This window comes from Numida meleagris, chromosome 5 (assembly GCF_002078875.1).
Source record: "Numida meleagris isolate 19003 breed g44 Domestic line chromosome 5, NumMel1.0, whole genome shotgun sequence".
In the NCBI taxonomy this organism is placed as follows: Eukaryota; Metazoa; Chordata; class Aves; order Galliformes; family Numididae; genus Numida; species Numida meleagris.
In genome coordinates, this window is record NC_034413.1 from 68,323,489 (window position 1) to 68,345,772 (window position 22,284).

Genomic DNA, 22,284 nt, shown 5'->3' on the forward strand with positions numbered 1-22,284 from the left:
GTTGTTGTTTTCTTTGTTTTGATCTTTATTTTTCCTGAATGTTAAGGTACTATGATTGTGAAACGTAGAATCCTAGAGTGGCTTAGTTTGGAAAAGACCATAAAGATAATCCACTGGCAACCCTCCTGCCGTGGACATGGTTGCCATGTGTATTACCATGTGGTTTGCCATGTGGACTACCACCTGGAGAAGCTGTGAACAGCATTAAATGCTGGTAGACTCTTAAAAGCAAGGCTTTCAATTCCAAGCGTAGCTACCATAGATAGCATTTTACTTTTCTTAAAAGTTACATAGGTCTCCCTCCCTACTGCTGCACAGCAACGTGATGGCTGGTCATTCACAGCGTGGATTTCTTAGTTCCTAAAGTATTTCCATATTTGAAACTTGCTACATAAAACTGGAATATCATTACTCTTTTTTCCATTTGTACATTTTAAGACTCTTACTTAGCTAGTTTAAAAATAATAAAATTGTGACCTTTAGTTGACATTATAAGCTTGTATTTTGTAGGCTGTGCTTGTATGAGGTTGCTTGTAAGGAAAATCAAGATTTACTGAACTGACTGTAATTGTGAGTACGTCCCATGTTTTAATGATCTTATTTTTGTTGGGAATTGCAGTATAAAAAAAGGTGCGTGCTCAAGAGTTATCTGACTGGGTTGTTGAAGACAGCAAGTCACTACAGAGGAGAAGGAATTCTCAGAAGATAAGTGTCTGCCACCCTGTCTCTTTTGTGCTAACTACCAACAGCTGGAGCCCAGGCAGAAGAGAGGCAAGAGAAGCACGTGTCAAGGAAGTATGTGCTTAAGCATGAAGGTGAACAGAGCTTTCCAGGGGAAAGGTACAGTTTTTTGTTGCATTTAATTGAATTTCTATTATTGCATATAATAGATTTTAAAAAAATTCCAATGCAAGAGTAGTAGTTTTCACTTCATAGGCATTTTTACCAACGAGTTGAACAATGCAGCTAAGGAGTAACCTAGGCAGGAGAGGATCTGGGTGGGGGGACAGGACATGTGGGGAAGATAGATGGTTGTTCATATGTGACTGGGGAGTTTTCAGACTTCATACAATGGCTTCAGACTCCAGGATCTTTGGTTTTCTGCCCTTTTCATCAAAAGTGCAAGGCAGGATACCGAAGTACAGGAACGTGTCCCATTGTGATTTATGGCTCAAAATGGTGACAGGATAGTGCCTATGCCTAGATAGCTAGTATGGGTTCATATGTGGTTGGGAAGTATTTGGTCTCCTACAGAAGACAGGGAGTTTCCTGCAGCCATCTTTATTTCACTCGTTGTTGCATCTGCTGAAACATCTGGTGGTGGCTGGTATTGGAGACATGACAGTAGACGTGCTAGGGAACCAGTCTGGCTCAGGATGAGAGTTCTTGTGCTTCCCTGTGCTGCAGAGCACTGGGGGATCTGGAAGTCTTTCATGCTCTGACCTTTAGGAAGCTGAAATGCTCAGAGCAGGGTTGTCATAAGCAGGGTTGTCGTTGGGTAAATGGCATTTCCTGCTTAAAACTTCAGGAGCATATTTTTATTTTATGGATTTATAACTACTGATTAAAAACCATATCTTTTGCAAATGTGTACCTTAGACCATCAAATTTTAATATACAAATCTACCTTTTTTTCCACATTGTCATACTTTTGTAGAATGTAGCCACGTGAGAATAATTTTTGCTACAATTATTTACTTGGACATGCTAGTTAATTTTCTTTCAAATTAGGTACTTCATTTTAGAAGTGGCACCTTCTCTTAAGTAGTTATTTAGAGAAAAGCTGCAGAAGATAGCAACTTCACAGAGGAGGAAAAAAAAAACAGCAAAAAACAACCACACACACAAGTTGGAAGGGCTTAGAATAAATTATTGCATGTCATTCTGTGGGAAAATCTTCCAGTACGAATGCTGTGTTGCTCGCAATGTGAGTGCCAGATCCACTCAGCTCTGCTTTGCACTTCTGTCACCCTTATCACTCATGAGACGATACTCTTCTACTGTAAGTGCTACCCCCAGCGGCATGTATTCATTTATAGGACTTGCATACTTATGCTAAAGTCAGACACCCAAGAGGCACAGGATGAATTGACAGTATAGGCAGATGCTTTCAGCAAAGAAACCAGCATGTTAAAAGAGCTTTAGCGTGGTTATTGTTTTGCCAGGCAAATCCATGTACTTGTCATCAAGGTGTTAGGGAGTATTTCAGCCTCACTGTACAAGCTGAATACAAGATCTGTAATCAGGAGTTACATCATTTGGTGAGACAAGACCTGGAGGAATACAGCAAAGGGAAATGTGTATAATTAGAACAGTTCAGCTGCAATAGAAAGAGGCTTTGATAGTGTTTGAAATGTAGCTGAAACGCATCGTTCCCATTGAACTGTCATCAAGTATTAGATGATAGATGTCAATGGACGGGAGAGACCTCAGAATCCAGTGAAGGAGTGTGGGGTTCTCTCTTTGACCCTTCCTAAAGCTCAGAAAACCATCTACAGTAACTCTCTGCCAAGCCATGAGGCCTTCTCACTGTTTGTGGACAGGCACCAAACTGGAGATTAAAAAAAGTCACTAAATAAAAGCTTAATTTGAAAAAGGCAGTTTGTTTTGACAGTTGGTCAAAGAATGTTGAGAAATAAGAGCGCGGGCAACTTCCCCCCTTTGAAATTCCCATAAAGGAAGAGCTTGACATGGAGGCCAGGCCAGAAGTCAGGGAGAGGAAAGAGGATCATAACCATGATGACAGGGAACCTGCTGCAGTTCATCGTGTGCTAGGGACGATGTGCTTCCCATGGTGCTTTCCACACTACCACTGTTGCCAAAATCCTTCCTAGAAATTTCACTTAAAGAAAAATAAAAATAAATTCTCTAGTGACACCCAATCTGAGTATGTAACATCCAGCCTGCTTTATTTATATTTTTCACAAAATATTTATCACTACTGCCATAGCAATAACTAACCTAAAAAAAGAGATGAGGTTTCAATGCAATTTGACCTTCTCTAGACCCTGTCCAGAGCCATCTCTATTCTTACGCGTATATTATTGGCAAATGCTTTAAATTTTTGGGTTCGTAGAGGAAAATGTTCGACATCTCAGGGATTTTCGAGCCATGGAAGACTGCTTTCCACCCAGCACTAAATAGGTTGCCAGACAATACACTAGTTTTTAGGTGTCGAGTATGTTGTAACTATCCCTAGAACTTACTGTGCTGTGAATTAATAACATTGCTCCTCTTTGCCTTGTCACCATTGTGTTTATCATAAGTCAAAGCTGACACTGGTGGCAGCATTTAAGTGGGCAATTTCTAAAGGATGTTGTACAGTGAGTGCTGGAGGAAGGGAGTTGGGTGCTTCTCTGGGGCTGATGCTCCTGCAGGGTGTTAGTGGCAACCAGCAGCTCTGGCATTCATGTTTTGGTCAAGGCTATGAATGGATCCCTAACTCCAGCAAAGCTCCCCAGGTGTGCGATCTGGAAAATAACTGATTTTATAATCATGTATAAGTCATGCTTAGACATTTTTTTAACTGAGGCTGCTGGCTGAGCACTGCTGGGTGCCATGGAACGTGAGCAGCGCTATGAATATCAGGAATGCTAATAATGGGGTCTCGTTTCTAACTCGGGAACAAGAGGTTCGTTGCGTGCACATAACTTCCATGGGCAAGCATTCCTCTTGTCTTGCTGCATGTGGGGTGTGGTTCTGCGTGAATAACCCCGGCTTTTTAAAAGAGGGCTGGAAGACAGTCAAATAATTGTTTCTTTGCCAAGAACCGTAGCATGGGAGATGCCGAGCTCAGGATTTAATCCCGAAAATGACTCCAATGCAGTGAAGGAATCAAATATAGAGTGCAATTCGAGATGGAGGTCTTCATTGCTTTTCCTTTTTTCTTCTTTTTTTTTTTTCTTTTAAATAAGCAGTTTAATTAATTGATCAGAATTATCTGTGGAAATGTTGGATGATTCATTGTGTTGCTTGCTATTAAGCAATTAATTGTCTCCAAGGTGTTTAATATGGAGCATTAAAGCCAACAGCATAGGTCAGAGGAAAAGTATCAGAAGACTGCCTATACAAGCATCTGCATGTTTGATTTTTTTGCACCAGATTCCTGGCTATCACTGTCTTCAGATACCTAAGAGGGCCACAGTTGTCATAAGCATGTCTTAAGTGGTTACTTCAGAATTGTCCTGGGATGGTATCGAGGCAATCCAACAGCTTTCTTGCATGAAGTATGCACAGCGGAAGAGGGAGAGAGGGAAGAGGAATGCGTGGCATTCCTCTGCGCCTTTCTGGCACAATTGTCCTAGTGGTACTGTTTCAGCTGGTGTAATCAAGAACAGCCTGTGGCTATGCTACAGCACGTGAAGCTCCTTTTCTGCCCCTGATATGGCACACGACTGCAGCCTGGCTGGTGGGGCTTGCAGCTACCAGTACCTCGTGGTGTGCTCTTCCACCGTAACGAACACAAATTTGACGTGTTTAGGAATCTGCCCTTATATTTTAAAACTCCATGCAAATGTGGTAATAATAACTACACTGACATTTGCTTTTGCTTCTGTATAGTATGTCTTTAATATGATTACTACCCTTAACATTTAAGGGAAATTTGACAGTTATGTAATCCCTTCAACGTTTAAGTACAACAGGAATCTATTATTAAGTGCAGTGGCTGGAAATGGAGCACTTTTTTCATTCACACTATAAACAGTTATGTTGGATTAGTAATCCTGCTTGTCAGAGTTGTTCACTGTTTGATATTAATCAGTAGGTTTATGAAAGGTGCAATAGAAGGCAGAAACGAACGGTAAAGATGATGTAAACCTTGGTTCCATAAAACCAGCCTCTGTCTAATACTTAGGTTTACAACGCCTCTGTCAGTGACCATTAGACTAAGGGGAAAGGAAGTACTGCATTATGTAACGGTACCCCTGAATATCTTTTGTTAAACGTATATTTAGTTTTTCACACTGTATGCAATAGCAGATTGATGAAAGCCAAGACTTTTGAGAACATTCTTAGATTGTTTTGCAAAGAGTATGTTTTTCAGACTGTTGCATAGATCGACTGTGATACAACCTGGCAAAACACTGATCAAATATTACATGACAAAATGAATAACATTTCCTTTTGTTGCTTATCCACAATTAAAATCATGTGCATATCACTCCACCTGAATATTTCTACCTAATTTGTGGGTTTGTTATCTTTGAGCTACATAATTAATTTCTGTATCTTGCAAACTGTGTAGCAGTGTAGGATTGTTTTTAATTTTTTTTTAACACTTCAAAATTCCTTCCTACATGTTCATGCAGCATGCACAGAAGAGCCAAGTCCTTTGGTTGCAAATGTCATCTTGTGAGATCTTTAGGTGATCAAAGTGAAAATGACACCATTGTAGCACAAGATGTCTTGAAACAGTGAATAATAAATTACCATGATTGGTTAATGAACATACATGATTAATGAAACAAAACACAGGCATATAATAAAGGCTTTTCTTGTAACTGTCAGTCATTCTCCTTGTCCAAATGCTTCCAGATATGTCCCCGATACACCTAACTTAATAGTTGACACGTATCTGTATGTATGTAATAGTATAAGGTAGTGAAATCAAATTGCAGTGTATGACCCCTCCATTAAAAGTCAAATTAAACTTTAATAACAAAGTTAACACGTTTCTCTGCCTAGGCTTGTTTTGAGGTAAGGTTTTCCCCCTTTTTAAAAATCCTGCTTTTTACAGTTCTGTTTTGTGTCTAAAATAATCTTCATTAAATAGCACTAGTCTTTGTCAAGCTGTGTGTATCTTTCACCGATCACTTTTAATGCAACATGGCATTAGTTTCTTTTTTTAATTCTCATGTCTAAATTTAGAGTTTACTTGGGGTAGGATCAAAGGTGTCAAAAATCTGCATCACTGCCTCATTATCAATCACTGTGATATTTTTGGAGAAGTCATTTGATTTGCTTCATCGGACCTCCTACCTAGCATCACAGAAGGCTGTGCATCAATAAAATTAACTTTTGTCACTCAAACCAAATTGGGCTGAGGCACTCCTGCCAATGTGCACGCAAGGAAGAGCGGCTGATCCCGGAAGCATTCAAACTCTCTTTGGAAAGGCAGAATAATTTAATTAACCAGCTTCTGGGTGATTTCCCAGAGCTATCCTTGTGTCTCAGACAAAACCCAATGAGAGAAAAATAGATCACACCTACTACAGCCAATAAAAGGAGAAGGCTGTGATCAAACCAGATGTATGGAGTGGTAGTGATGGGTGGATTGGACTCTTGCTTGTTCCTTCCAACTCAAATGGTTCTGTGACACAGAACAGTGCTCAGCTGCTCCTCACCTGCTAAGCCTGGAGGAGGGAGCTGTGTTTTAGCGTGCCGTGGCTTTGTACTCAGTTCCCTGCTGATCTGGAGGAAGTTGCTCCAGTTCTTCCCAGAGTTCAGCATACCTCTCATCTTCTGCCAGCTCTGTTCCACAGAGCAGCTCCTTGCGGTGGGATCACCACCCTCATTGCAACATCTGGAGATGTACTCCACTGCATAGAGTGCCTGGGGCTCACATCCCAGGGCATCAAGGTGATAAAAAGACAAAAAGAAGCTTCTCCCTAGCCTGCCTACCATATATATTATTTTTTGCTCTTTGCATTAGCAAGAGTCGGGAGAGGTGGATACATCAGGAAACTAGAGACAAAGTGGACTTTTCTGAGGCCTTTTAGCAAAAGAAGTATTTCTGCTAAGTGTTACCAATCCTGGACCGCTTTTCTTAGCTTTAGTATGAAAGCGATGGATTTGTTCTTCAGTATCTATCACTTTATTTTTTTGTAACTGTCAGCTCATCATCCAGTTTCCCCTCTTTTTCCTCCTCTTCCAAGCTTGTTTCAGGTGCTCAATACCATGCTGTATTTATACATGATATCATCTGCTCAGGACATGTAGTTGGTGGTGTACTTGGCAGTCTTCCTTCTTCCCGTGGGACCATCAATTGCCCAAGAACATGTCCCTCATCCATGTTTAGTGAAAGATTTTATTGTTTTCTGAATTCTTCATGAAGAATGGTAGGGTTTTTGTGAGCTTTGAGAAGGGAATTTTGTTCATTTCTTGGAATTTAAGCAGTTCCGTAGCTGCATTTTGCCACAGGAGTTATCCAGTTTTTTTTCTTCTTTCCTTGCTGGTGAATATAATACTACAAAGTCCTCAAAGCCCTGAAGAAACTACTGAGCTTTTTATCCTCTCAAGAAAAGGTAGCAATTTATGGAGAGACTGCAGAAAGGCAGGATTAGGGGATTTTAGAAAATATAAACGTATTCCTTTTTGAATTGCATAGGCCTCTCTGAAGATATCAGTCCCAAGGAAAATGTGTGACTGTAGAATAAATGGATGCAAAGTTAAAATTGGAGTTTGGACCAAATCGCTACTTGAGCACTCTAATGTGCGTGGGGATGGATGCTGTCAAATCTCTGGCTTTCTTAGATGACTGTGTTGGTATTGTCTGTGATACAAATATTTAGACTTTGATCTACTTGTAAAGCCATAGAGGTTTTGAAAATTTTCATAGTATTTCCCCATTTCCTGAGCCAAGGAATGGATTTTTTCCAAAGCCGAAGTCGGCTTGTTTCATCTCTGAGAAAATAATGTTATTTCAGTCTACCTGGTGAGACCACTGGAATATGTGCATTTCTATGTGAGTACACATCAAAGGCTCAGTTTTCTGCAAACATTTCTGGAAACAAAAAAAATCTAAAAAGGACAAAAGAACTCTATGTAATACATATAATTGCACTGTCTTTTGTTATAATATTCCTCAAATTTCAATTAACGAGAAAGACTGGCCGCACATGTTAATTCAAATTAAATTTTATTGAATTTTATCAATTTAATGGTATGGGACATGAAAGGAAATAATCTTAAAAATATTAGTGGAACACTAACTGGCAATGTTAATTGGCTTCTCTATGCTCCCATACTACTGTGGATGCTTGGATAAGTCAGTTGGAAAGAAAAAGATAAACATGTTTGACTGTGCTGGGTGAGAAATTGTTTCAAGAGGCCGAACTATTTCATGGCAAGAACTGGGCCAAAATATTAAGAATTACAACATTTTATAAACCAGCCGTCATCTTTTCAGTGTTTGAGACAATCAAGCTTCAGCCTGACATTAAAGAAGAAATTGTTATGTTTTCAACTTTTTGGGAGTTTTGAGATTACTTGTTAATTTAAGAGCAAGAGGAAAAATGGATAACTCCAACAATTTATTAAAGCTTGGGAAAAAAAAGTCTTGAAAACAAACTTTTGAAGAATTCTGGCAGGATCAGACATTCTCCTGTTAAAAAGAAAAAAAGTGTAGTGGAAAATAAAAGATCCATTTGGTTTTTATCTTCACGATCCCAATACTTTACCATAAATATATCTCATATATGAATTATTAGTCATTCCAAATATAAATGCTATTTCAGTTAGGACTATCTTTATATACTTCATATTAGGAATTCAGCAGGTAGTGGCATTTTTGTTAGTAGGGAAAAGCACGATTCAGGTCTTCTTCTTTCTGTTCATTATCAGCCTTTGGCGTGCCATGGCCTTGGCATAGGTCATTATGTCTAATCATGGGCTGTGCTTTGCTCCTACTTCAACCTCCAGCCAAACGCCAAAGTTGAATTAGTGGCCTAATCTTAAAACAAATTTTACTGCTGAAAGTAAATAAACTATGAAAACCCTAATCTAGGAAGCAGTAATTATCAGCGTGAGAGAAACTTATCAAAGCATGTTCATCAGAAAGGGCAAAGTCATCCAGTTCTTTGGAAGAGTCACCCCGTTAAAACACAAGATAAGTAATTATTCACATTTGTGTATTGTATCTTTTCTTAAATTTAATTCTTTGTGACTGACTCTCCATTGCCTCTCAGAAAGACAACTGTAGGATTGCCTAGTTTCTGTTTCTTCAAGGTTAAGAATATTGATAGGCATCAATTCAGGGCATATTTATTCAAAGGTTAGAAAGTACACCGAACTATTGTCTAGTGTAGATTTTATTTTAGGAGCAAACATAAACATGAAGAAACTATAATCCTGGTGTAATGCAGGAATCTAATTAAGACTAATGAGGCAACATTAAATTTAATGTATGATGCATTTTATATGCCTTACCATTAGAGCTGCAGCAAGCTGTTCATCAGAGCATCAAACTTTGGTGAATCAGCCCCTCAAGGCATTGTTAAGCAATCTGGGATCAGGCCTTCTTCTACCCATTAGATTGTGTTGGACTTGTGCAAAGATCTGGGTGGAAATGGCAACTGGGGAGGCAGGGTACGCAAGAACTTCTGAGCATCTTTGAGAGTTCTCATTGTTGATAAAATGAGAAGGTAAGTGCATGGCTGCATGCAACACATTTGAGGAGGTACAAGGCTAAGACAAAGGCAAGAGTGTAATGTGTGCATGACTGTTTTATAGGCACGTATAGCAACAGGGATGCAAAATGGCTGAGATTTATGTGATGTAACATATCAAGAAGAGGTCACGGTGATCTTATTAACAATATGGTTTTGGATGTCTCTGAGATGAACAGTATCAGAGTTTGCCTTAATGGCCAAGGAAGTATGCATGGCACCATGAAGTCAAAGATAGGTATGAATGAAGAGACAGTTAAAGAGATCCCTGAATGCTACCCGAAAAACTTCAACTCAGTTAGTTGCGGTCAGGGAGAGGAGTGCATGGAGCCAATGAGACAAGTGTGGCAGCAAACACAAGGGATGGAGCAATGTGCAGGGAGATGCTGTGTTTTGCATTAGCTGAAGGACGCTGATGTCAGTTATAGCAGGGACTGTGTGAAATGCTACACACCATCCTCATTGAGTAGTCACAGCTTTTATAAGAGTTTAAGCCCTACAGCCAGGAACAAGCATGCAGATCCTTCCAACTACCAAGGAGAAATCGGAGAGATTTGGGAGAATGTGATTGTTACAACATGGAACAGAGAGGAAATAAAGTTCACCCTCTCAATCATGGGCCAAGACAGAATGAAAGGGGAGAACATGAAGAAGGTGCTGAGGAGCGAGAGACACGGAGAACTTTTGGAGGAAGGCTCAGTGAGCCCAAATCAGAGGTTCACAGCCTACATTGACACGGTGAATGTTGCACGTGAGATGTGTATGCTGAGTCGTGGCTGTGTGAGCTCGTGGGCTCTTGGTCAGCTGGTGACTGCCAATTGCTGTCAGATGGAGCCAAGCGTGAGGAGGAGATGAGGTAAGGAGGAGTTGTGTGGGGAGTGGGGGACGGGGAGAGCCAGTGTCAAAGTGCACTTCAGCCCTGCTGCTCTGAATGCTGAGATTTAGCCTACTACATCCTGAAAATTCATTCCAGTTTATATTATTGTATGTGTTAGTGATAGCTTGAGTGGTTGAGACTTTGAAGTATTTCATCTACACACAAAATCAGAATTTTTTTTTCCTGTGGAATATAGCCATGGAAACCAGTAGTCTGTGCTGGAAAATAAATGACTGGAAATGTTCCTTGGTGACTAACTTGCTACAAGACGTTATTATAAGCCCATACAAAGTTATGCTTTTAACAACAAACAAATGCCGTGTCCTAGTTTTGCATTAGAGATTGCTTCCTTGGCAGCAAAGCGGGTCTGAGGTAGGAGCTAAAGTTGGGATGGCTGCAAGTGGTGTGGGGAGGAGAGCAAAGGTATTTACTGAGCACATTTGGGCTGGGGGTGGGACATCAGAGCGAACCGTGAGAGCACGGCAGGGTGCAAAAAGGCAAACAAGATGGGAAGGAGCAGGGTGGGGGGCAACATGTTCACAAGTGCTCGGGTACTGACCCAGCTCCCTTCTGTCAGGCGGGGGATGGACAGGACTTCAATGCGAGCCCGACGCTGAGAGTTTTTACAGTCCCCTGGTGTGCGTGTAACATGCTCAGACCACCCGCTCACCCCAGCCCGCACTGTGGGAGAGGCAGAGAGAAAGCACATGTGAGGGGCTCGTTTTTCTACCGTGTAGGTCTGCTTTTTCTTTTCCTGAAGGCACATGCGTGTGCCTACCTGTACAAGTTGAATGCTGTTGGTGCTTGCTCCAAGTTCAGTCCTGAGCAGCAGGTAGATGGAGGATGCACTTAACCCATGAGCCATACAGGTTTATGGAAACAGCCAACTGATGTGACCCTTCCATTCCTCCTCCTCTGATGCTCTCATCCATTCATAGAAAAATCAAAATTTTGTATTGTTTTGTTTTGCTTTACCTTTAGGATTTGGGTTTTTTTTTTTCCTTAAACTCTCCACTCAGTGTTTACCAGCTGGATATATGGATCCCGTAGACCTTGGTGCTCCCACTGTGTGTTCTTCTACCCACTGCCACGAGCACCAGTCCCATGGGCATCAGATGTCTGCTGGGCTTTGTGACACCCGCTCTTGCTTCAAACAAAGCAAGCAGGGGTAAGATATTTGGAAGCCTCCTAAAATCCTGCCACTCAGTGTTTAGCCAAATTCAAGGGAAAATGCAACAGAATAAGATACACCTACCTGCCTGTCGTGGTTGTGTGTGAGCGCTGTTTGGATGTAGGTCAAATTCCTTGAAGGAGGTAAACACCCCTTCTCTCTTGGATTCCTGCAGCAAATGGCTTTTCTTTCAGGAATTGAGTATTGCCCTCCTTTTCAGCCAGCTTCCTTCTACTCTCCCTCTAAAACAATTGGTGTTGCTGTAGCTTGGGATGCCTGTCTGATACATAAGCACAAACTGGAGTGGCTGATAGAAAACCACCCAGATGAGCCTCAGATAGGATTCATAAATTGTACGTGGATCTGCTGGATGTCAGAAAGTGTTACTTACCGTGAACAGTATGACCAAACTCGTTTCCCCACCAACAAGCAGTCAAGGTGTTTTTTACATAAATAACCTCTGAATGAAGCAAATAGGTGATTTGTGCCCAGGAACTTTTTGGGGTTCTCTCTGCAGGGCTGTGTTCAGCTTCAGCATGCAGCGAGCGGGCAGAGCCAAGGGCTGGTTTTAATCTGCTCCCTTAACACCCTGTCTCCATAGGGACCCTGTCTCTGAAAAAGTAAATCACGGGCGATGATCTGGGAGAGCCTGATACTTCCCACCTCCTCAATAGGTAAATTGCCCTGTTAGGATTGCGATCCGTGCTCCTGTCCTCATTTTTCATATCTCACTTTAAAAAAAAAAAAATAGAAAAATATCTTCCAGGGACTTGGAGTTAAGCAAAGGCACTTTAGAGTCTTTTTCTAATGTCATTCTGAAGTTAAAAAATAATTTGACTTCAAGGGAGATACGGCCCAATTTTTTAAAAACTTAATAGGATTAGTCATGGGAACTATTTTTAGCAAAAGTTCAACTTTATCCATGTATTTTAATGTGGGAAAAGTGTGTCCTTTTCCCTCTGCTAATGTTTGATGTATTCCAGCCCTCCTGCGAGTGTGTTTGAGTATCTTAGGGGCTCTGGAGTGGAGGAGAACTTCCTCTCGGATTCTCTCTGTTTTCTTTCGTGAAAATGACATTCCTAAGCTGTTTCACTTTCTGACAGGAAATGGAGCCTTGCCAAAAATGATTAAAGTCCAAGAAAGCATAACAGTTCCAAAGCTGCAGCAGTTCTTTAGGAGTCCCGAGTTTGACATTGTGTCAAACAAATGTGAAATATTGTTTAATAAATTTGAATAATACAGGGAAAGGGAAAAATGGTTCTTGGCTTATAACGCTGGTGCTCTTTATTAAGTCTGTAAAGGACTGCCTAGCTCTAATAAATTGAAATATATACATAAATATACTTGTGCATGGATAACAGTTTAATATTGTAATATATATTGAACCGCACACGCGCACCCCCCCACGTGCAGACATTGATTTATACGCATGTAAGTCCATATATATTGATACGTATGTGTAGACCCGATCACAAGTTTGTCTATATTTATTCATGGAATTACCTTGCCCAGGCAACTCCTGCGCTGCTTCGTTTAAGTAATATCTTAAGTATTATTTATAAGGTGCGGCATGAAATTATGACTTTATAAAAATAATCTAGTGCTAGATAAAACTTGCTAACACTTTCTCAATGGGTTTTAATTCTTTGTTTGCCCAACGGCCGCAATCTGCAGCCTCTGCTCTTGCCGGCTCACACCTTATCAAGTAACTCCAGCGTTGTGAGAAGGGCCGTGCGAGGCTCACTAAAAGCAGTGAGAATTAGATGGCACCCCATAGCCTGCCTCTGCCACCTTTGCACGTGTAGAAACTCCTCCTGCCAGAATGCCTACCAGTTCCTGAAGTCTGACTTCTTAATATTGGTTTATTAGCTCAGCGGCTCTGCTGGAATGAGCCAGAAATTTCTGTGCTGTCAGCCCCAGGTGTTAAAAAGTTCTGTCAGGCTCCTGTAGTCCTAAGGTTACTTTTAGGTTAGGAACCCACAAAATAGCTCCAACCCCCTCTGCATTAATAAGTTGGCTTAGTTTCCTTTGGCTTTTGATCCTACTGGGTTCACTGAAATCACATTTTCAAGTTGTTCTCTGACCACAAGGCTGGGAATTTCCTTTTCTTTTTCTTTTCTTTTTTTTTTTTTTTCCATTTTTCTTTATTTTAAGGCAAAGCTGAATTACATCATCACCAGATTCCGGGAGCTCTGACTTTAGAAATGACTCTAATGACTCAAGGCTCACTAAAATCAGGGCAGTTGGCAACTTTGCTAGAAAACGTGAAGAGTTGCTTTGTTGGTTCCTGCAAGAAAACCTCCACGTTTTTCCCTTCTGTCAGATACATTGCTTCTCCAGCAAGATATATCAAATATTCAGGAACTTAGAATAAAAATGTTCCGCTGACACTGTCTCAAAGACAAAACATTCTTTAAGTGAGATGCATTTCAAAGCAAAGCTATGGGAAAGGTTGCAATTTTTCACTTCTGGTACCGGACTGCGGTGCTATTTGTTTGAAGGGAGTCATTTTTTTTTTTATCAGTTTCCCAAACAGCATTGGAGATTTTTGCATTGGCTGAGTGGAGCCGGGACGGTACGTACGTCATTCAGCTGGGGCAGCGATTCGTGGCTACTTCTCAGCCAAGCTAAATTGATCGGACCAGTCAGTCAATGTCATTGAGCACTATTTGTCACTTCATAAGCAGCCGCAATCTGCTGCTCTATAAATGCAGAAGGACCGTCGAATAAATCACATCAAGCAGTGGGAGTAGATTGTATCCCTTCATCCATAATTGGTGCGCTCTTCTCTTGTCACTTTTGCTTGTTCCCCGCGATGCCAGCGCCGATTGACACTGACAAAGGAAGAGCAGCTGCTGTCAAAGGCGCCGGGTCTGTCTGCTGCTTCGCTTAGTAGTTATCTATCATCATTTTGTATTAACATCCCCCCAAAAAACAGGCTTAGGACTTCTCTATCTGGTCTGTCGATGACATATGGAGGGTCTCTGCTAGGCGATGGGGGGAAGAGGATTGCTGCGAGAGGAAAGCTTCTGGTTGCAGCCACTTACCGAATCCGTCAGGGGTAGGAGTCTTTACTGCTGTGTGGGCTGCTGCTAATTTTGCAGGGGGAAAAAAAACGAGGGGAGCATGACGGTTTGTTGTAAACAGCCCTTCTGGAGATGCACGAATCTTTGTTCTCTGCTGGGGCTGGGATGCTATACGAACTATAGTTTCGTGAAGTGATTGTGCGCTTGTACAGTTACCAAAATAATTAGGGAAGAGGAACTTATTGAAGTGTATTAATGACTGTTTAGCATGCACGCACATGCAAAATAAACAGTAAGACATATCAGGTACAGTGTTCGGCAAAAAAAAAACAAGCGTGTTTTCTAAGCAAACAGATGAATGGAGCAGATCCTCGTTGTGAAGGTGTGCCAGGCCACAAACTTTTCTTCTGGAGAAATACTGGACAGCTTCTCCCAGGAAGATGTGAGCTTCTCCCAGGAAGATGTGAGCTTTATCAGCACGCTTGGCCCCAGCGTGGCAGTGGAATACCCATACTGCAACAACAAGCACACAGAGCAGAATACCTTGTTTGCTTGTGAAAACAGCGTGGGTGAATGTGCGATTGCTGAGAGCACAGCCCTGGGATGCTGGGGCTCCAGAAAAAAGGTCTGGATCCTTTATTTTTTGGAGGTGAAAAAGTCTTGAGTCTCTGTTTGCATACGTGTAAGAAAGCCAGTCATGCAGCGAAGCAGTGAAACGCTTGTTTTTCAAGGTGCTTGGCATAAATGTCATGTTCCTGGCAGGAGTCGGTGCTGGACCCAAAGGCAAGCAGAAATATCAAATGATTCCTGCAGTTTTTAGTCTGGGATGCAAAATCCGAGCGAGGATGTCTCTTGACCCATGTGCACAGATGATGAGCAATTTTCCTTCCTGTGCAGAAGAAATTGTCCTGAAATCGTGCCAGAGACCTTAGTAATAGGTAAGCAGTAGCAACGATTTTATCTGTAAAAGACTTAAATCTGTTAATATTCATATAAATTCCGCCATAAGAACAACCAGCGTTCAAAAGAAAATTCAAAGCGATTGATCATAAAAGTATTCCTCACTATATATGAGGCTTTGACTTGTTTTTGAGTGAACGTAATAGAAATGTTATGCTTAAAAACAAACCGTAAGACAAATGAACGTACGACATATTGCTGAACAGCATCCAGAGGAGGCAGCTTACATAGGAGTGCATTCACTGTCAACATCTGATACTGAAAAGGTCAATAGTTAATTAAATAATCCATCACCTTAGGATAGAGAGCAGTCCTCACTTCTGACAATCAATGACAGAAATATTAAAAGGTCAGAAAATGAGTTACTATATATTGTGTTTTCTTACTGTGCATTATAAAGATGCGGCTTGTGTTGGGAGGCACGAGTGTGAAGATAGGTAGGAAGAAATATTAGCTGTTGTCCAAATATTTTCTGAAATGCTCTTTTACCGGGCTACTTTATGTGGCGGCTTCTGGAACGATGGGCCTCAGAGATGTAGTAAACTTCCATGTCCACTTGGAGCAACAATTTAGGAATAAATCACAGAATTTATCAGATGCTTTGTTTAATGATCAAGGCACTTTTAGGAGCATCTTTCTCGTGTTCCACTTGAGGTCACACTGGAATAAACTGGGTGAGTGCTCTGACCTTCAGGTTTGGTTTGGATGGGAAGCGTTATGTTGGGAACGCCAGGTTAGAAAACCTTGACCCAGAAAACTGAGAGTTTGAGTCCCAGTTTTCTGGACCCAGTGAATGAAGCCCCCACAGCTGCTGTGCCTGTCCCTGTGCAGAGGTTGCTCCTTGCTTTGCACGGCATGATGATAATGATCCAGCATTATCCTTACGGACTCTTGCACTAGTGAAAGTGTGGTGATGATTTTTCCTTGCATTTTTCAAAATGGGTTGTAGTTTTCATCTAGATGTCTGAATGGAAATTGTGTTTTAGTAATGGGTGAAAGCAGAATTGCCTCAGGTTTCCATGACCAGCACATATTGGATGATGGCATCTTCCTTGCTCCTCTGCCATGGGTGCACCATAGCACGTACCTTCCCCTCCCTCATTGCCATACAGCATGGAACAAATACGTATTTATTGCTCTCTGTTGCTGCTTGCCTTTTTTTTTCCTCCAGTCCATTCCTACTACGTAGCTATACCCTGCCCGAGTGTATGAAAGTCACCATGCTCAATTCTGGCAAGTGTTATATGATTATTTTATCTCTCGCTATAAAGCGTTTTGAAAGACTTTGTGTGAGAGGCAATATAAAAATAAATTGAATTGAACTATGGCTTCACCTTCCCACTTTTTAGTGCAGAAACCTTTAGAGCAAAAACTGCAATATAACGACAAAGGAGGAGATTAAGACTGTGTTAAGACCATGTCAGGAAAGAGGTGATGCTGTATGACAGCTCCGACCCTTTGTGAGCAGTTTGGGTTTGCAATGGGCTGTGTATTAATTAGATTTTAAGCATGTTCACAACTGGGAAAAAGCCTGTTTGTATTTTTAGTGGGAAGGTTATTTTAAGCCATGAGAAAGGTATTAGATATTATCTACCATGGTGTATTAGTATAAACAAAGGTCTACCTGATGATTGTGCAAACATCTGTTCTGCTCTTACCCAACATTGCACGGTTCATTAAGATTTACCCTGCTGGCCCCTGAAAGGCCAGTTCTGGAAGCATGCTGTCTTACTTACAGGATCCACAGTTGCAATAATTTGTCTTCTAAAAGAAAATAATCTTAGCTTAGGGTAATAACGTGTTTTTTTTTTTCCCCCTGCAGAAATATGATTTTATGTTTTACAATGCAGGCTCAATAAATTACATTAATAAATGACTCCTAGTTCACAAGAAGTGCTGTATTTTGACAATATCAGCCAACCTTTCCATTTGTTTAAGCAGGAAAAGTGGGAAGCCAAAATAAAGCTGTTACAGAAGAAATCTGAAGAATGTTTATGAAACTCTGCTCTAGCTACATTTATTAGGAGTTGAAGCATAGTCTTAATTTGTCATGCAGAATTCCAGGGGAGTGAGTAATTTCTAGAGCTTCTCTAAATGCCAGGACTTAATATTTTTCTGTAGCAGTTTGTTTGTAAACATGGAGTAAATTGTATAGGTTGCAATGTGACAAAAAGGTATCTAGGATTTGTCATCTTCTGCTAGCAGCTGTTGGGTTTATTTTACAGCATCTCATGGGGTTTTTCAGATAAATGCACTGCTGATGGCAAGTGAAAGCACCCTGAGGTTCTCTGATGGTGGGCGCACACCAGTGAGCCCACCATCAGAGCAGGTGAGCAGTAAGCTGTTTTTGTCAGGAGTTTAATCACCAGTGGATCAGCTCCCCTAGGTTGCTGCACTCGCACCGAGGTGTCACCTGCAGAGTGCCCTCACCATGCAGGGAGATGAGCTCCAGGCAGGGTGATAATCTCCCCCCTGACAGAGGTACTTTGAGCATCACTTCTGTGATGTAAAGAGTGCAAGGCCAGCTTCTCAAGGGTGATTATTGAGAGAACAGCTCTGATGAATTTTGCTCACCAAACTCCCTGGCGTTGCAGGAACCTGGGATATTTGTTTCTCTCCTTCTGTTCTTTTGGCATACTATCTATCATGGTGGTGTTTGCTCTCTTACATTCTGGTCTGAGGTTGTGTCTATGTATAAACAGCATGACAGAGATGGACCTGCGGATCAGCTGCTGCTGAGGAACTCGTATCTGCTGTGTCTGCTTTGGGGTTAGTCTTGGACTGTGATTGGCATGGTCCCACGGGCTGGCTGGCTGTTACTGGTGAGACTGTGCTGGGTGAGCTCCTGGTGTGCTCCTATGTTTTAGTGCCCACTGCATGGTTTCCAGACAGCTCTTTGCAGTGGCTCATGATGTGGTCAGAAGGAAATGGGAGATATCTCAGAAGTTCATTTTGGTTGCCAGTGGAAATTTTCACAGAAAAGCACACTAGAATATGAGATGATGTATTGTGGTCCTTTTTACGGCCACAATCTGTGGACTTTTCAAAATTAGATGTACTTAGCATGTTTGCTGAAGATCCTTTCCGTACTTCCATGCTCTCATTCACTGGAGTCAGTAGGGCAGTGCACATCTACAGAAGCACAACTATCACATCTCGGTGCCTAGGCTCAGCTGAACACCCTAGTGCTCTCAGAGGCCAAGACAATTCTTGGAGACTGTGTTTGAGACATGTATTTTCTCAGAAAGGACATAAGCTTGCCTTCACTGGACTCTCTATCCTCTCAAGGGTTTTTTTTATGGCTTTAGATAATATGTCAGTGACTGCTTGTCTTCAGTAGTACGTCAGTTCTCATGGTCTCGTGCTCACCGGATCGATTACACCATGTCAGACAAACAAAGCAGAAGTCATCATCTAAGGGGAAAACCCACTCGTTTCTCACTGCATTCCCGACCACTTCAGAACCTCTGCCAGCACATGTTAACTCTGATAACATTTTAAGATACAGCTTTAATGAAATGAAGGTCTTGCTTGCAAGGCCACTTTGTCTGAAGTTCTTCCATTGCTCATTTAAATCCAACATAATTAGTACAACTACAGACTTTGTTGTTATACATGCTGAAGTATAATGGCTGCTATTATAGCAGCTTGCAGGAGCAAAGATATATGATATTGAACGATATGTCAAGGAAAAATAAACATGTTTCATTTCTTCATTAGATAATGTTTATTTATAGCACAATGTATATCTACCTCCACTGTACCATTAAAGTTTTGACTGCTTTTTAACTATAAAATTTGATATTGTTGTGGCAGCTGCACTACTCAAATGATTGCTATAGTACAGCTGTTATCAAAGAGTAAGATTTATAGCTACACTACATGGTGTAAAGATATGTGCATATTTACTTTGTGTTTTACTACTTATGTCCTATATTTTAATGACACAAGGTGAGATGAAATAGTGAAATAATAAACTCCTTTGCTGCTGCAAAAATGAATGGTCCAATTTGTTTGAAGTTTGATGTTTAATTTTCTATTGTGCTAGCCATAAAAGCTTTTTCTTCTCTCCTATTTTGCTTTACTTAAGCATAGTTTACACATTAGCAGTGATCTTAGTTTTTTATTCTGTTTTGAAAGAGAAGTCTTTCAAACTGAAGGGAAAACAGCATTCTTGATGAAACATATCAAGCAATGTTATATCCCAGCTGAAAATTGATGTTTTAGCCCTTGTTAGGCTGCATGGGCAGTTTTCTAGGAAAATTATTGGAAGAGTGTGTGAAGAGGATGCTTAGATCCACTTTTATGTGGCTACTGTCCTACGTGGGCAGATTGGATCAGCCACATGAAGGATGAAAATAAGCTCAGAAGATCTCAGTAGGGGAAGGGATGGCAAAGTCTGGTTTTCTCAGTGGGTGGATCCTGATCACCTGTAGAAAACTCATGTATAGCCCATGCACTGCTCTCCTGCCCAAACGCCGTGTGAACTTGTAAGAGTGGTCTTTGTAGGATGAAGGGTTTGTGAGCATAAAGTATTTGTAGGGAGCTGCTTCTGGTTGCAGTTTCAATTTTGTCAGTGAGCAATATCTTTTTGTCTGTCCTCCCTAGTTTTCCACTTATTAGCATTCATTCAGCAAGGACTGTCTATTCAAATAGGTGTAGAAGCAGAATTAGGTTATCTGGTGAAGGCTGAGGTATTTCAACAGAAATATGTGACGTAGATGATGTGCAATATAGACTCTTGTGGATAAGAGGTGAATTTTAATCTCAAGTGTTCTCTGAGACACCAAAATAATCACAAAAACAAACAAAAGAAACAACTACCAGAAATGAAAGGAGAAATTAATCAAAAGAGGAATTATTTACTTCTGATTCTTAATTAATTGCCATCATGTGCTTTTGAAGTCCATGCTGAGTACCATCATGTGCATGGCGAACTCAACTGTGTTGCATGTATTTGTGAGTGGGGGAAGAAGGGGTTTCTGTTGCTCCTTACAATACTCTGGTAAAATGGTATTCATTGATGGCTGTGTCAATCACATGTTTTGTTTCCTACCAAACTGTTGTGTGTCAAAACTTTTCTACGTATTTATTTTTGTTACATCTCTTGTTTTGTTTGAAACAGTAAACTGTTAACTACAGCAACCTGCTAGCGTTGAGCATGATTCTGTCTTTTATTTTAGCTATCCAAATCAACAGTGGCTATACCATGTCCATGCCTATCCATCGTACTTTCCAAATATGTTGATAAAATCTAAGAGATCTATTGAGATAGTTTAAAGGGAAGAGCTTTGTGGTGCTGTCTTGAGACTGGACGCCTTGAAATTAATGGGCTCTTCCTGCTGTGCAAGGCAGTGACTTGCTGAAGATGTAGCCTGCACGTCGTGGGAGAGGAACATAAGGATTCTGCCAGGTTTTAATGCAACATACCAGCTATTTTGACTTGGTAAGCTAAGTAACTCATCATGTTATGGGACATTTTGTTAGTTCGGTACACCATTTTCTGTCCCTACGTATGCACACACTTTGAATGCTATGTAATAATGTTGTGAAAACAGGCTTTCTCATGAGGTCTCCTTTCCTTCCTGGATTTTCTCATGTCACAAATCCAAGAATAGCCTTTTGTCTTGATATTTTGGTTTTTCTTTTTTTTTTTCTTTTTCTGGCACAGAACAAAAGGCTATGACAAAAAAAAAAAAAAAAAAAAAAAAGAACCTCATGTCTTGTTAAAGATTTGGCTCAAGGTTTTGGTTGAGGTCTGAGAAAAGCTTCAGACTTCCTATTATTTTACCCAGTCATCCCTACTGTGAACTTATTTTGCCTTAGGGTTGTGGCTTGTAGAATTTACTTAGGCATTACTTCTTATCAAAACTTTGACCAACAACTTGGTGATCACTGGAGTCCCTAAACACAGGGAATGTACAGGCTCAGTTAATATGCAGATTACTTCTAATTAGGCAAACAAGCGACCAGTAAAGCAGATCTGGCAAGCGAGTTGATATTAGGGAAAGTAAATGTGATAATTAATAAACTGGAAATTTGGATGGTCATCAGAATGGGAAATACATTAGTTTAGCCATGCCTGATCAGTAGCTACTGTCTTTGTGCATTTCTGTTGAACAGTATCAATTCACATACCTCTGATTGGAGCAAAAAGAGAAGTGCTAAATTACATATGCCCTGCTGATTTCAGTGGCAGGGTCCATCTCTGTGGCTGTGGAGATCAATACTTTAGAAGAGTTTACCTTAAAAGAGCTAAGTAGTAGTTTTCAGTGGTGTCACTGTTTTTTAGTTTGTTTTTTTTTTTTTTCCCCTTTCCCCCTGCCAGAGATTGCCGAAGATCAGATTTTGCAATTACAAAGTAACCACATCCTAATCCCGGGTTGTCCTGCTAATCAGAAACATTTTTTTCTGTTTTTTGTTGTTGTTGTTGTTGTATTACTTTAATTCACTTTGTCTTAACTCTTATCTATTTATCAGAGATATATGCCTAAAAATATTCACCTCTGGTTTGAAGGGGAACTCTTCCAGTGACCAGACATTAACAGTAACTCTAATATTATAATGGTACAGAAATATTCTTAGAGCACGTTACATGTGTGACTTTTTGAGATTCAGGAAACAGAAATGAAAACCAGTAGCTCTGCTGTAAAGACTTTCTGCATCATCTGTTGAGTCCATTTTCCCTATTTAAAAAAAAAAAAAAAAGAAAAAAAGAAAAAAAGAGCAGTAAGAAAGATAGAAAATAAGTAGCAGAAAAACACGCTGAAATAACACACCCACTAAAATAATGAAGCCATAAACACAAGGAAAATGTGTGTTAAGGCTACAAAAATACTTTACCTCAGTTCCCTTGGGGCCAGT

The 22,284-nt window shown here is 40.7% G+C and overlaps 1 long non-coding RNA gene across 1 annotated transcript in view; it reads left to right on the plus strand.

The window, feature by feature from the left end:
* LOC110400190 overlaps window positions 623-22,284 on the plus strand; it is a 39,010-nt gene continuing 17,348 nt past the window's right edge. The window contains exon 1 of the long non-coding RNA XR_002439693.1: window positions 623-840. This is a non-coding gene — a long non-coding RNA (uncharacterized LOC110400190). The remainder of the gene's footprint in view (window positions 841-22,284) is intronic.